This window comes from Salvelinus sp. IW2-2015, linkage group LG18, assembly GCF_002910315.2.
Source record: "Salvelinus sp. IW2-2015 linkage group LG18, ASM291031v2, whole genome shotgun sequence".
Classification (NCBI taxonomy): Eukaryota; Metazoa; Chordata; class Actinopteri; order Salmoniformes; family Salmonidae; genus Salvelinus; species Salvelinus sp. IW2-2015.
Window position 1 is genome coordinate 56448889 of NC_036858.1, and position 12771 is coordinate 56461659.

Consider the following 12771-nt stretch of genomic DNA (forward strand, 5'->3'; position numbering starts at 1 on the left):
GCACATTTTTTGTCCATTAAAATAACATCAAATTGATCAAATATACAGTGTAGACTTTGTTAATGTTTTAAATGACTATTGTAGCTGGAAACGGCAGATTTTTTATGGAATATCTACATAGGTGTACAGAGGCCCATTATCAGCAACCATCATTCCTGTGTTCCAATGGCATGTTGTGTTAGCTAATCCACGTTTATCATTTTATGTAATGATGTACGTTGAGAGTCGGGAAGCAAGTTCAGGGAGTGAGTGTTTTAATAAAATAAACATAATACAAAACATGAGACACTAACAGCACACAAACAAGAAACAATAACACCTGGGGAAAGAACCAAAGGGAGTAACATATATAGGGAAGGTAATCAGGGAAGTGATGGAGTCCAGGTGAGTCTGATGATGTGCAGGTGGCGTATCGATGGTGACAGGCGTGCACCATAACGAGCAGCCTGGTGACCTAGAGGCCGGAGAGCACACGTGACATTTTAAAAGGATAATTGATCATTAGAAAACACTTTTGCAATTATGTTAGCACAGCTGTTGTGCTAATTAAAGAAGCAATAAAACTTATTTAGACTAGTTGAGTATTTGGAGCATCAGCATTTGTGTGTTCGAATACAGGCTCAAAATGTCCAGAAACAAATAACTTTTTACTCTTCCAAAAGTAATCAGCATACTGTCCATAAATGGTAACACATTGATTTAGCTGTGAAATTCCAGGAACTAGTTGTAGATTTACTGTATTTTCACCATAACTTGACAAAAACCTCCAGGGCACCACGACACAATGTTCTGAGAAAGTCCTAAAAATGTCCTTGGGTTGTCCCTGGATAAAACCATAAACTAGATAAAACCTGCAGGAAACAATGAAAATGAATTAATGTTAATTTAAAGTAAAGTATTCTAAATTAAATTTGACATTTCGGCGTTCACATGTGCTCAAATGCACGTTATTTAATGGTATTGCGTTGAAACGTTGCATCCCCATGTTTTCAGCTCATATGTTGTCACATTTGTAGTGTCAATGTATCACGTTCAAATATTTAATCCTCATGTGTTAAAAAAAATCATGAGATTGTGTTTTCACGTGCTCACGTGTAGTTTCATGTTCTCACATGTTGACATTTTGAATCGCCATGTTGTCACATTTATTTCACATAAATAGTACATGTGCTCACAGTTTTATGTTGTCACATGTTGAGAGAGATTTAAGGAGATCAGTCAGTCTCTGTCTATCTATTTGTAATATTCTACAGGCCCTTATGACGGTTGGGTACAGTCCTCTGATGTTGTTTTTTGGCGCACACACACACACACACACACACACACACACACACACACACACACACACACACACACACACACACACACACACACAACACACACACACACCAACACACACAACCACACACACACACACACACACACACACACACCACAGACTTTTGGCTGATTCCACTTAATTGTGGTCGATTAGTGGCATGGGGCTTGGAGACAAAGATGGTATCTATGTGTTTGTGTGTATGAATGTGTGTATGAATGTGTGTGTATATGCTATGTGTTTGTGTGTATGAATGTGTGTGTATATGTCTATGTGTATAATGGTGTGTATATGTCTGTGTGTTTGTGTGTATGAATGTGTGTGCTGTGAGCAGGATGGGGGGACTCTCTCCAGTGGCCTTAGCGCCATAAAGCGTTTATGATCCACCACATTTGGGTGTGTGTGTTGTGTGGTGTGTGCGTTCTCATCGAGGGGACAGGAAGTACACAATAGGGAGGTGTAAAGCAGGGCCTCCCATTTTTAACGCCTCTTTTATGGGTGTTAAAACAGCGGAATAGGCTTTTAATGCTCGCCACGGCCAGATGCCACCGTCACTTTGGGCTTGCTCTCTCTCTCCTGAGTCCCCTGTAGACTTCATTAATTGGGACGTTAAAAATATTATCAGGGAGTATTCTGTCTTCAGCTCCTGTTGTATTATTTTGTAATCAACTGGTTCGGGATTCCACCTCACCTGTCTGTGTAGTGCGGAGGGACTGTGTGTCAAATCAAATCAAATTTTATTTGTCACATACACATGGTTAGCAGATGTTAATGCGAGTGTAGCGAAATGCTTGTGCTTCTAGTTCCGACAATGCAGTAATAACCAACGAGTACTCAAACCTAACATTTTCACAACAGCTACCTTATACACACAAGTGTAAAGGGATGAAGAATATGTACATGAAGATACATGAATGAGTGATGGTACAGAATGGTATAGGCAAGATGCAGTAGATGGTATCGAGTACAGTATAACATATGAGATGAGTAATGTAGGGTATGTAAACATATATTTAAGTGGCATTGTTTAAAGTGGCTAGTGATACATGTATTACATAAAGATGGCAAGATGCAGTAGGTGGTATAGAGTACAGTATATACATATGAGATGCGTAATGTAGGGTATGTAAACATGATATTAAGTGGCATTGTTTAAAGTGGCTAGTGATACATTTTTTACATGTATGGCAGCAGCCACTCAATGTTAGTGGTGGCTGTTAAACAGTCTGATGGCCTTGAGATAGAAGCTGTTTTTCAGTCTCTCGGTCCCTGCTTTGATGCACCTGTACTGACCTCGCCTTCTGGATGATAGCGGGGTGAACAGGCAGTGGCTCGGGTGGTTGTTGTCCTTGATGATCTTTATGGCCTTCCTGTGACATCGGGTGGTGTAGGTGTCCTGGAGGCGAGGTAGTTTGCCCCCGGTGATGCGTTGTGCAGCCCTCACTACCCTCTGGAGAGCCTTACGGTTGTGGGCGGAGCAGTTGCCGTACCAGGCGGTGATACAGCCCGACAGGATGCTCTCGATTGTGCATCTGAAAAAGTGCTTTTGGTGCTTTTGGTGACAAGCCGAATTTCTTCAGCCTCCTGAGGTTGAAGAGGCGCTGCTGCGCCCTCTTCACCACGCTGTCTGTGTGGGTGGACCAATTCAGTTTTGTCTGTGATGTGTACGCTGAGGAACTTAAAACTCCCCTACTGTACCGTCGATGGTGGATAGGGGTGCTCCCTCTGCTGTTTCCTGAAGTCCACGATCATCTCCTTTGTTTTGTTGACGTTGAGTGTGAGGTTATTTTCCTGACACCACACTCCGAGGGCCCCTCACTCTCTCCCTGTAGGCGTTTCGTCGTTGTTGGTAATCAAGCCTACCACTGTAGTGTCGTCTGCAAACTTGATGATTGAGTTGGAGGCGTGCATGCCACGCAGTCCGTGGGTGAACAGGGAGTAAGGAGAGGGCTCAGACGCAACCTGTGGGGCCACAGTGTTGAGGATCAGCGGGGTGGAGATGTTGTTACCTACCCTCACCACCTGGGGGCGGCCTGTCAGGAAGTCCAGTACCCAGTTGCACAGGGCGGGGTCGAGACCCAGGGTCTCGAGCTTGATGACGAGTTTGGAGGGTACTAATGTGTTAAATGCTGAGCTGTAGTCGATGAACAGCATTCTCACATAGGTATTCCTCTTGTCCAAATGGGTTAGGGCAGTGTGCAGTGTGGTTGCGATTGTGTCGTCTGTGGACCTATTGGGGCGGTAAGCAAATTGGAGTGGTTCTAGGGTGTCAGGTAGGGGGGAGGTGATATGGACCTTGACTAGTCTCTCAAAGCACTTCATGATGACGGAAGTGAGTGCTACGGGGCGGTAGTCGTTTAACTCAGTTACCTTAGCTTTCTTGGAACAGAACAATGGTGGCCCTCGCTTGAAGCATGTGGGAACAGCAGACTGGGATAAGGATTGATTGAATATGTCCGTAAACACACCAGCCAGCTGGTCTGCGCATGCTCTGTGGACGCGGCTGGGGATGCCATCTGGGCCTGCAATCTTGCGAGGGTTAACACGTTTAAATGTTTTACTCATGTCGGCTGCAGTGAAGGAGAGTCTGCAGGTTTTGGTAGCGGGCCATGTCAGTGGCACTGTATTGTCCTCAAAGCGAGCAAAGAAGTTGTTTAGTCTGTCTGGGAGCAAGACATCCTGGTCCGCGATGGGGCTCTTGTGTGTGTGTGTGTGTGTGTGGGGGTGTGTGTGTGTATGCGGAGGGCCGAGCACGCCTCTATTCACATTGACGGGGCTGTAGTGGAGCGGGTCGAGAGCATCAAGTTCCTCGGTGTCCACATCACTAAGGAGCTATCATGGTCCAAACACATAAACACAGTCGTGAAGAGGACCCGACAACGCCTCTTCCCCCTAAGGAAGTAGAAAATATTCAGAATGGGCCCTCAGATCCTCAATTAAATCTACAGCTGCACCATTGACAGCAATTTGAATGGCTGCTTCATCGCTTGGTATGGCAACTGCTTGGCATCTGATCGCAAGGCGCTACAGAGGATAGTGAGTACGGCCCAGTATATCACTTGGGCCGACCTCTATACCAGGCAGTGTCAGAGGAAGGCTCTAAAAATGGTCAAAGACTCCAGCCACCCAAGTCATAGACTGTTCTCTCTGCTACTACAAGGCAAGCGGTACCGATACACCAAGTCTGGAACTAGCAGGACCCTGAACAGCTTCTACCCCCAAGCCATACGACTGCTAAATAGTTAGTTAAATAATTAACCAAATAGCTACCCAGACTATCTGCATTGACCCTTTTTGCACTAACAATTTTGACTCATAACACGCTGCTGCTACTGTTCACTAGCTGTCACTTTATTCCTATTTATATCTACCTCAATTACCTCATACCACTTGCACATTGGCTCAGTACTGATACCCCTTGTGTATGGCCAAGTTATTGTTACTCATTGTGCATTTATTATTACTTTTATTATTACGTGTTTTACTTTCTATTATTTCTCTATTTTCTTTCTCTCTGCATTGTTGGGAAGGTCCGTAAGTAAGCATTTCACTGTTAGTCCACATCTGTTGTTTACGAAGCATATGATGAATAAAATGTCACTTGATTTGTGCGTGAATGTGTATAGAGGTAGGAAGGCAGACATTTTCCTTGCTCGCTGCAGTCTCGTTCCCTCTGCAGCAGATGCTTCAGGTTTCCAACTTAATTAACACTAAATAATTAAGTAAATAAATACGCTAAGCACCACACATACACACACACACACCCTGTTAGTGCACTATGTAGAGAATAGGGAAACATTTTGGACACAGACTTGCAGTAATGAAACAGACTCGTTTTCTAATCAAGCTACTAATTAATGTTGTTAATGTCCTCATTAATCATGTTGTACAGTACAGGTAACAACCAGATGCCCCAATGGCACCCTATTTCCTATGTAGTGCACTACTTTGACTAGGTTGCCATTTGCCATTTGGGACATACCCTCTGATTGTTACATCCCCATGGCCCCAAAAAACATTAAATGATGTCACTTGAGTGGCCTGAGAGACAGCTACAATAAAGTACATTAGATAAACAATTAAATTAATTAAATTGATATAGCTGTAAGCTTCTGTTCTCTTTATATGTATTCAGGGCCCTACCAATAAGCTAAATATTTTAGTACATTTTCGGGGTGTCAACTTACTGTTGAGAGTTAAAAAAGTAGAATAGACAAGGTGCAATTTCAACATTTGGTTGTGCATCAGTAGTTTTCTACAGTTTTCCTTTTGTCAGTCACTGTCAGTCACTCAATTAGCTCATGTCAGCTAACATATTTAGATTACTAGGTAAGTAAGTCTAGCCAGCTATCTAAACCTTGTAGTACTCATGTCTGAATTACCAACCGGGCACACTGGGCACGTGCCCAGGGGCCATGACATCCAGGGGGCCCATATTTATTTTGTTAGTCACTCTCACCCAGATATTGTATGAACATGTCATAAGTCATGGCAAAATGTGTAGACCAAATTTTGTTTTTTTTATATGCACTTCTAGAGGCTTTAAAGGACTTGAACAGTCATTCTGTTTTTTTTATTGTAACAGCATCAATATAGAGAAAAGTTGGCTATATAATTCAGCTAGCTAGCCCAAATCGAATTGCCAGCACTGTTTATCAAGCTAGCTAGCAAGTACATCTTAGACAATTTTAGTTGAAACTTTGCAGAGTACATTACATATATTTATAAATTAACAGTAATGTTTAATGTTTATATATCATGACTATCAATGATGTCAAGAAGTTTGTTACAATCTCTTGTTTGGCATCTGTCTTTAATGACATGACAACTGTGTCGGAGTTTTGGGCAACCCTTCCCCCGCTTTTGTTCCATGCTGGCTGAAGCCCTAGCTAGACAGTAACTAGCTAACACCAGACACAGATGAAAGCGGAAACCTATAACTACACTGCTCAAAAAAATAAAGGGAACACTTAAACAACACAATGTAACTCCAAGTCAATCACACTTCTGTGAAATCAAACTGTCCACTTAGGAAGCAACACTGATTGACAATAAATTTCACATGCTGTTGTGCAAATGGAATAGACTAAAGGTGGAAATTATAGGCAATTAGCAAGACACCCCCAATAAAGGAGTGATTCTGCAGGTGGTGACCACAGACCACTTCTCAGTTCCTATGCTTCCTGGCTGATGTTTTGGTCACTTTTGAATGCTGGCGGTGCTRTCACTCTAGTGGTAGCATGAGACGGAGTCTACAACCCACACAAGTGGCTCAGGTAGTGCAGCTCATSCAGGATGGCACATCAATGCGAGCTGTGGCAAGAAGGTTTGCTGTGTCTGTCAGCGTAGTGTCCAGAGCATGGAGGCGCTACCAGGAGACAGGCCAGTACATCAGGAGACGTGGAGGAGGCCGTAGGAGGGCAACAACCCAGCAGCAGGACCGCTACCTCTGCCTTTGTGCAAGGAGGGGCACTGCCAGAGCCCTGCAAAATGACCTCCAGCAGGCCACAAAGCACATCAGTACAACCAAGAAAAAGCGTCCTCTCCACTTGTCGATAGGGTGGAAACATTGATTAAATGGCCAAAATGTTGATTTAGACGTTCAAAAATGTCATGATATTTTGGGTAAATTAAAAAAGAAAGTTAAATATTTTGGGTAGATGTTCCTAAAACTGATTTAACTATATATAGACATATTATAAAGTATGAAAATCCTTGTTCATTCACGTCATGAATTCACTACGACATCATCATATTTGTACATGTTTTATTATACATTTATTATGTACTAGATGATACAGGTTGAATTTTTTTTCTTCTCTCAGACATAAATAAACAATTCCAGGTGAAAGCCAAAGGCCATAGCTTTTTGAGGAGGGAAGGGGTGAAACACTACTACACTATTCAAAATATTGCCTTATTTCTAGATTGATGACTAAAGCCAAAGCAAAACAGTGCAAAACGTCTCTCAGCTAAAGAGGTTTTTAAAGATGATCTCACTGTAACACTCATCACTGCGTCCATGTTGCTTGACATAGGCGTTTTCAAAGAACCTCTAGTCAAGGTAAGCTCCCTCCCTAGCCTACTAGATCCCCGCCCACTCTGCCTGTTTTTTCAGGCTTCCTGGTAGTTTGACATGAGAGAAAACTACATTTTTGTTTTAGTCACTCAAAAGGCTATTTTACATGGGAATCCGAATGACTGTTTGGGAACTTTCAACCGTCGAGGTCTGACATTTATCCCAAAGTTGTTAATGTTGAAGTTGTTAATGTATTTATCTTTATCCTTTGAAAATAGACATGTAAAACATTTCTGGGGATGAGTATGCACATCTTCAATATGTACCCATTGTTCCTCTTTAGTGCAAAGCCTTGGTTAGCAAGTTGATACAATTCCAAGTCTGGAAGGTTAAAATCACACTTTCCTTTATATTCTGTGAATTTTATTTGCCCATATAAAGTCTGTAATGACTGAGTATACTTTTTTGAAGAATGTCTTTGGTATTACCGAAAATAAATACCATGCCTTTCTAAAGAGGTTTATTTTTCTTGTAAGATTTATGTGAAGATTGTTCCATTTAATTACTTCTACTTTCATATACTGTAGTTAAGTAATGGAATAAAGTTATCTTTATATATTTGTTGTTTGTTGTTATTTATTGTGCATCCTAAGTGTTTCATATTTTTTCTGGTCCACTTAATGGATTGCTGTAGAGTTATTATTTTCGTTTTCCTATTGCCATAATTTTTCCCCCCACATACATTTTATATCCTGAAATTTTAGAGTATTCTGAAAATATTTTTAGCAAAGGGGGAATTGAGTTTTAAATATTGGTCAGGTATATCAGGATATCATCTGCAAATAAGTTTAATTTATATTCATGTTTACCAATACTGATACCTGTTACGTTTGGGTCCTGTCTAATTATTTCTGCAAGCAGTTCAATTGCCAGTGCAAACAGGAAGGGGGAAGAGGGGACATCCCTGTCTTGTGCCCCTTTCTAAAGCAGTTTCATCAGGTAATGTATTATTAGTGTATATTTTTGCTTTAGGACATTTACATAATATTTTTTGTTTATTTATTATTTCAGCTGGAAAGTTGAAAGCTTCCAAAGTTTTGAATAGAAAAGACCATTCAAGCTGGTCAAAAGCCTTTTCAGCATCAACAGCAGTTATTGTTAAATCTAGATCTAGTTTTTTTGCGTATTGTGTTAAAATGAAACATGATCTTGTATTTGTTTGTAACTGTCTATTTTTAATAAACACTGTTTGATTGATATGTATCAAGTCTGGTAAGTATTTTGCCATTCTATTGCATAAAAGCTTTGTTATTATTTTATTGTCACAGTTTATTAAATTTATGGGTCTGTAATCTGTAGGGGTCTATGCAGATTTTCCTGGTTTTATTATAACTGAAATAACTGTTTGATACATGGAACTAGGAAGTACTGAATTGAGTGTGTGTTGTCATTTGTAGGGGTGCTACTTTGTCCCAAAACATTGAATAGATTTCTATCGGAAAGCCATCCATTCCAATAATAAATACATTTAACAGTATTTCATATTTATTTTTGGGTGATCTCTGGTTTTAGTGATTATTGTCTGCTGAGAATTGCTTCAGGGTTGTTGAATCTAAGAAGGCTATAGGATCCGTCCAACTGTTGTTTAATTCTGATTTTTATACATTTTCACAGACACTTGTCATGAAGTTGCCCTCTTTGGGTACAGCAAGCACCATCCCCCTCTCTGTCTCCTACACTCAGGCTGCTGCGACCTCAGGTCGTAAATTCCTGGAGGAGATGATCTCCTCATGGCCACAGTATAGAGAGAGAGGGAGTTTTCATAGAGAGAACAAAGGAATTTCTTCCACCTCACAGAACTTGAGGTCCGAACAACATTCATTTTCTGGAGAAGGTATAAAAGATCGGCGAAGAATCCAGCTACGAACTGGTACGTTTGGTACAATTTTGTGAAACTCATGGGAGACAATACGGCCACATTACCGTAACGCTATTTATACAATAGCCTCAGATATGAGGCTTACATCTAATTGTTGTACAGGATGAATGAGGAAAGATTAAACTATTTGTGAAATTATGGGATGTAATGTGAGAGAATTGTATTTCTGTGTAAAGTTTCACTTAAGTCACTGGCACGCCCCCATGAACACAGTTAGGACCTGGCGTCATGAGACAGCCATTTTCTGCTCTTCCGAATAAAACCCCCAACTTGAGAATTTCTCAACAGACCATGTTTCTCTCAATTACGAGAGGACAAAGGTTGCAGACCAGCTTACCTCGATAACGAGAGGGCCAAGGTTTGAGAGGAGACCATAAACCTGAGTATAAGCTAAGGTTTGAGTAGAGGGCTGAATCTTTTAACCTCTAACGAGCCTCTACCCCGGGTCCGGGAGCACCCCCCACCCCCCCACACACTGATTAGCATACCTAGCATAGCTTCACAAGTAGATAGTAGCATCTAAATATCATTAAATCACAAGTCCAAGACACCAGATGAAAGATACAGATCTTGTAATAAGCACCACTCATTCAGATTTTAAAATGTTTTACAGAAGACAAAATATGTAAATCTATTAGCTAAACACGTTAGCAAAATACACCACTATTCTAACTCCATCAGTTTCTTACTCCTTCAGGTGCTATCACCAATTCGGCTCAACTAAGATATTGATATCCACTAACCAAGAAAAAACCTCTTCAGATGACAGTCTGATAACATATTCATGGTATAGGATAGTTTTTGTTAGAAAAAAGTGCATATTTCAGGTAGAAATCACAGTTTACAATTGCACCACCATCACAAATCGACTAGAATTACTAGATAGAGCAACGTGTATGCCAATTTACTCATCATAAACATTTCATAAAAATAGACAAAGCATAGCAATGGAAAGACCAGTTCTTGTGATTTCAGACCATATTTCAGATTTTCATAAGCGTTTTTCAGCGAAAACACAATTAATCGATAAGTTAGCAACCACATGTGCAAACGTTACCAGAGCATCGATTCCAGCCAAGAGCGCTATAACGTAATCACCGCCAAATATATTAATTTTTTCACTAACCTTCTCAGAATTCTTCCGATGACACTCCTGTAACATCATTTTACAATATACATATACAGTTTGTTCGAAAAGGTGCTATTTTAGCCATACAAAACCGTGGTACACAATAAAAATACTAGGAAATCAAGCCCAATATGTCTGACGTCATCTATCAGAGTGATCTAGTTTAATTGAAAGCTAATCATATACTTGACTAAAAAATACAGGGTTGACAGCAATCGAAAGACAAATTAGTTCTTAATGCAACCGCTGATTTACATTTTTAAATTATCCTTACTTTTCAATACAGGTTTGCCAAGTGAAGCTATACCAAACAAAATGGCGAAATATGCGTTTAAATATTTCGACGAAACACGATTTATCATATTAAATATATGCTTACTTTGAGCTGTTCTTCCATCAGATTTTTGGGCAATGTATCCTTTCTATGTTATAAACGTCTTTTGGTCGATAGATGCCTCTGTCCTTCGAAATGTCACCACCAACGACCGACACCCTAAAGACGTGTCCAAACTTCAGAGTGCACAACAAAAAAATTCCTCAAAATCGCACTAAACGGATATAATTGCTATAAAAACGGTTCAAATTAACATCATTATGATGTTTTAACAACTATAACGACTGAAAACATGACCGGAGAAATATGCTGGTTAGAAACGATTTGGAACGAGGCAGGTCCGATGTCCTTCACGCTTCAGGCGCATGATGAGAAGGGGGTCTCTGTACATTTTGGTCTTTTATATGGCGTGTGAATGTCCCATCGATTTCATTGAAAACGTGATGACGTACAGACACCAGAGGAAGACGTAGGCAGTGTCGGTTCTTCATAGCATTCACTGTCGCCTTAAAAACAGACCCAGATCAGAGGTAAAATTTCTGAATCTGAACCCTGTCATGAAGTGCTGTAGAAATTGTTCTGTACCACTCAGAGAACAAATTCCAACTTCTATAGAAACTAGAAGGTGTTTTCTATCCAATAATAACTATATGCATATTGTACGATCAAGAATTTAGCACGAGGCAGTTTAATTTGGAGACACAAATATGCTAAATGCGGAACAGCACCCCCTATAGTTGCAAGAAGTTAACCATACCACGTGGTTAACTCTTAGACTTCGATACCGACAGATAAGAACAATTCTTTGATATTAATTACTAGATCTGCAGCTAGGAATTCGGTATAGTGAACACGAAGACCGACAACCGCCGAAACTCTATTCTTATACGACATGAATGAATGTCACTCTGAACTATCCATTCTAACCGAGAGAGAGCGGACAAGACTCTCCAACAGAAACAAACTTTCAAAGAGATCCCGACGATACCACTGAGCGTAAATATTTAATGGATTGCAATTGTTCCGAATGAGTGAGCGTTCGTAGGCAAGGATTAGCATTTCAAATGTTTATAATTATCAACTGTGTGTTGTCTTAGTCTCAGTCGACCCCATTCCTTTTGTTACACCAAGCCGCTATGCCGGTTTATCCACTAGGAAAACTCCGTTATCATTTCCTTGTAACTATCTACTGTTTGTTTATGCATTTCTTTGAATTACTTAGTTAGTAAATAAATGATTTAAACCTGTTGAGGATAGGGGTGCTGTTTTCACTTTTGGGGAAAATCGTTCCAATTTAAACGGCCTCGTACTCAATTCTTGCTCGTACAATATGCATATTATTATTACTATTGGATAGAAACACTCTTAGTTTCTAAAACCGTTTGAATTTGTCTGTGGGTCAAAAACAACTCATTTGCAGCACACTTTGTGACCAGGAAGTGGAAAGTCTTGAAATCGATGCTGTGTTCAAGTCGCTGCCTATAAATGGGCATGATACGTATGACTATACTGCACGTCATACACCTTCCCCTGGATGTCAAGAGGAAGTGAGAGGAAAAAGGAGTGATTATCTCTGTCTGACGTTGAATGAGCCTCTTGGACAATCTTCCCTCATTTTCTGTTGTCTGCAAGGCGCGTGGGGGACCGTGTTATGCCTACTGGAAACCTGTCGTTATGGGCGAATATGAGCTCCGGCTTTGAATTTATTTGATAACATGTTACAATATCATCCTAAAGTAGTTTTTTCAATATAGTTTCATTAGATTATTGAACTTTTTTGACGTTCGCGCTGTTGCGTGTCTGACTTTGTTCGTTGAGAGACTTAGCGCTGCCTGGCAGTGTGCTTGCTAATTCAAAGGAAAAAGAACGTTCTGAATCCAAAACAACGACGGTCTGGACAAAGACCCATTGTACAACCTCTGATAGAAGATCAGCAAAAGTAGGAACCATTTTGTGTGGCTATTTCATTATCTGTCGACTGGTGTACTAGTAGCTTTGCGCTCAGGTTTTGTTATTCCCTTACCATAACTAA

The 12771-nt window shown here is 40.5% G+C and overlaps 1 long non-coding RNA gene across 1 annotated transcript in view; it reads right to left on the reverse strand.

The window, feature by feature from the left end:
- Positions 1-226: 226 nt before the first annotated feature.
- LOC139029248 (uncharacterized) overlaps positions 227-12771 on the reverse strand; it is a 32816-nt gene continuing 20271 nt past the window's right edge. Inside the window, exon 4 of the long non-coding RNA XR_011481534.1 lies at positions 227-454. This is a non-coding gene — a long non-coding RNA (uncharacterized lncRNA). The remainder of the gene's footprint in view (positions 455-12771) is intronic.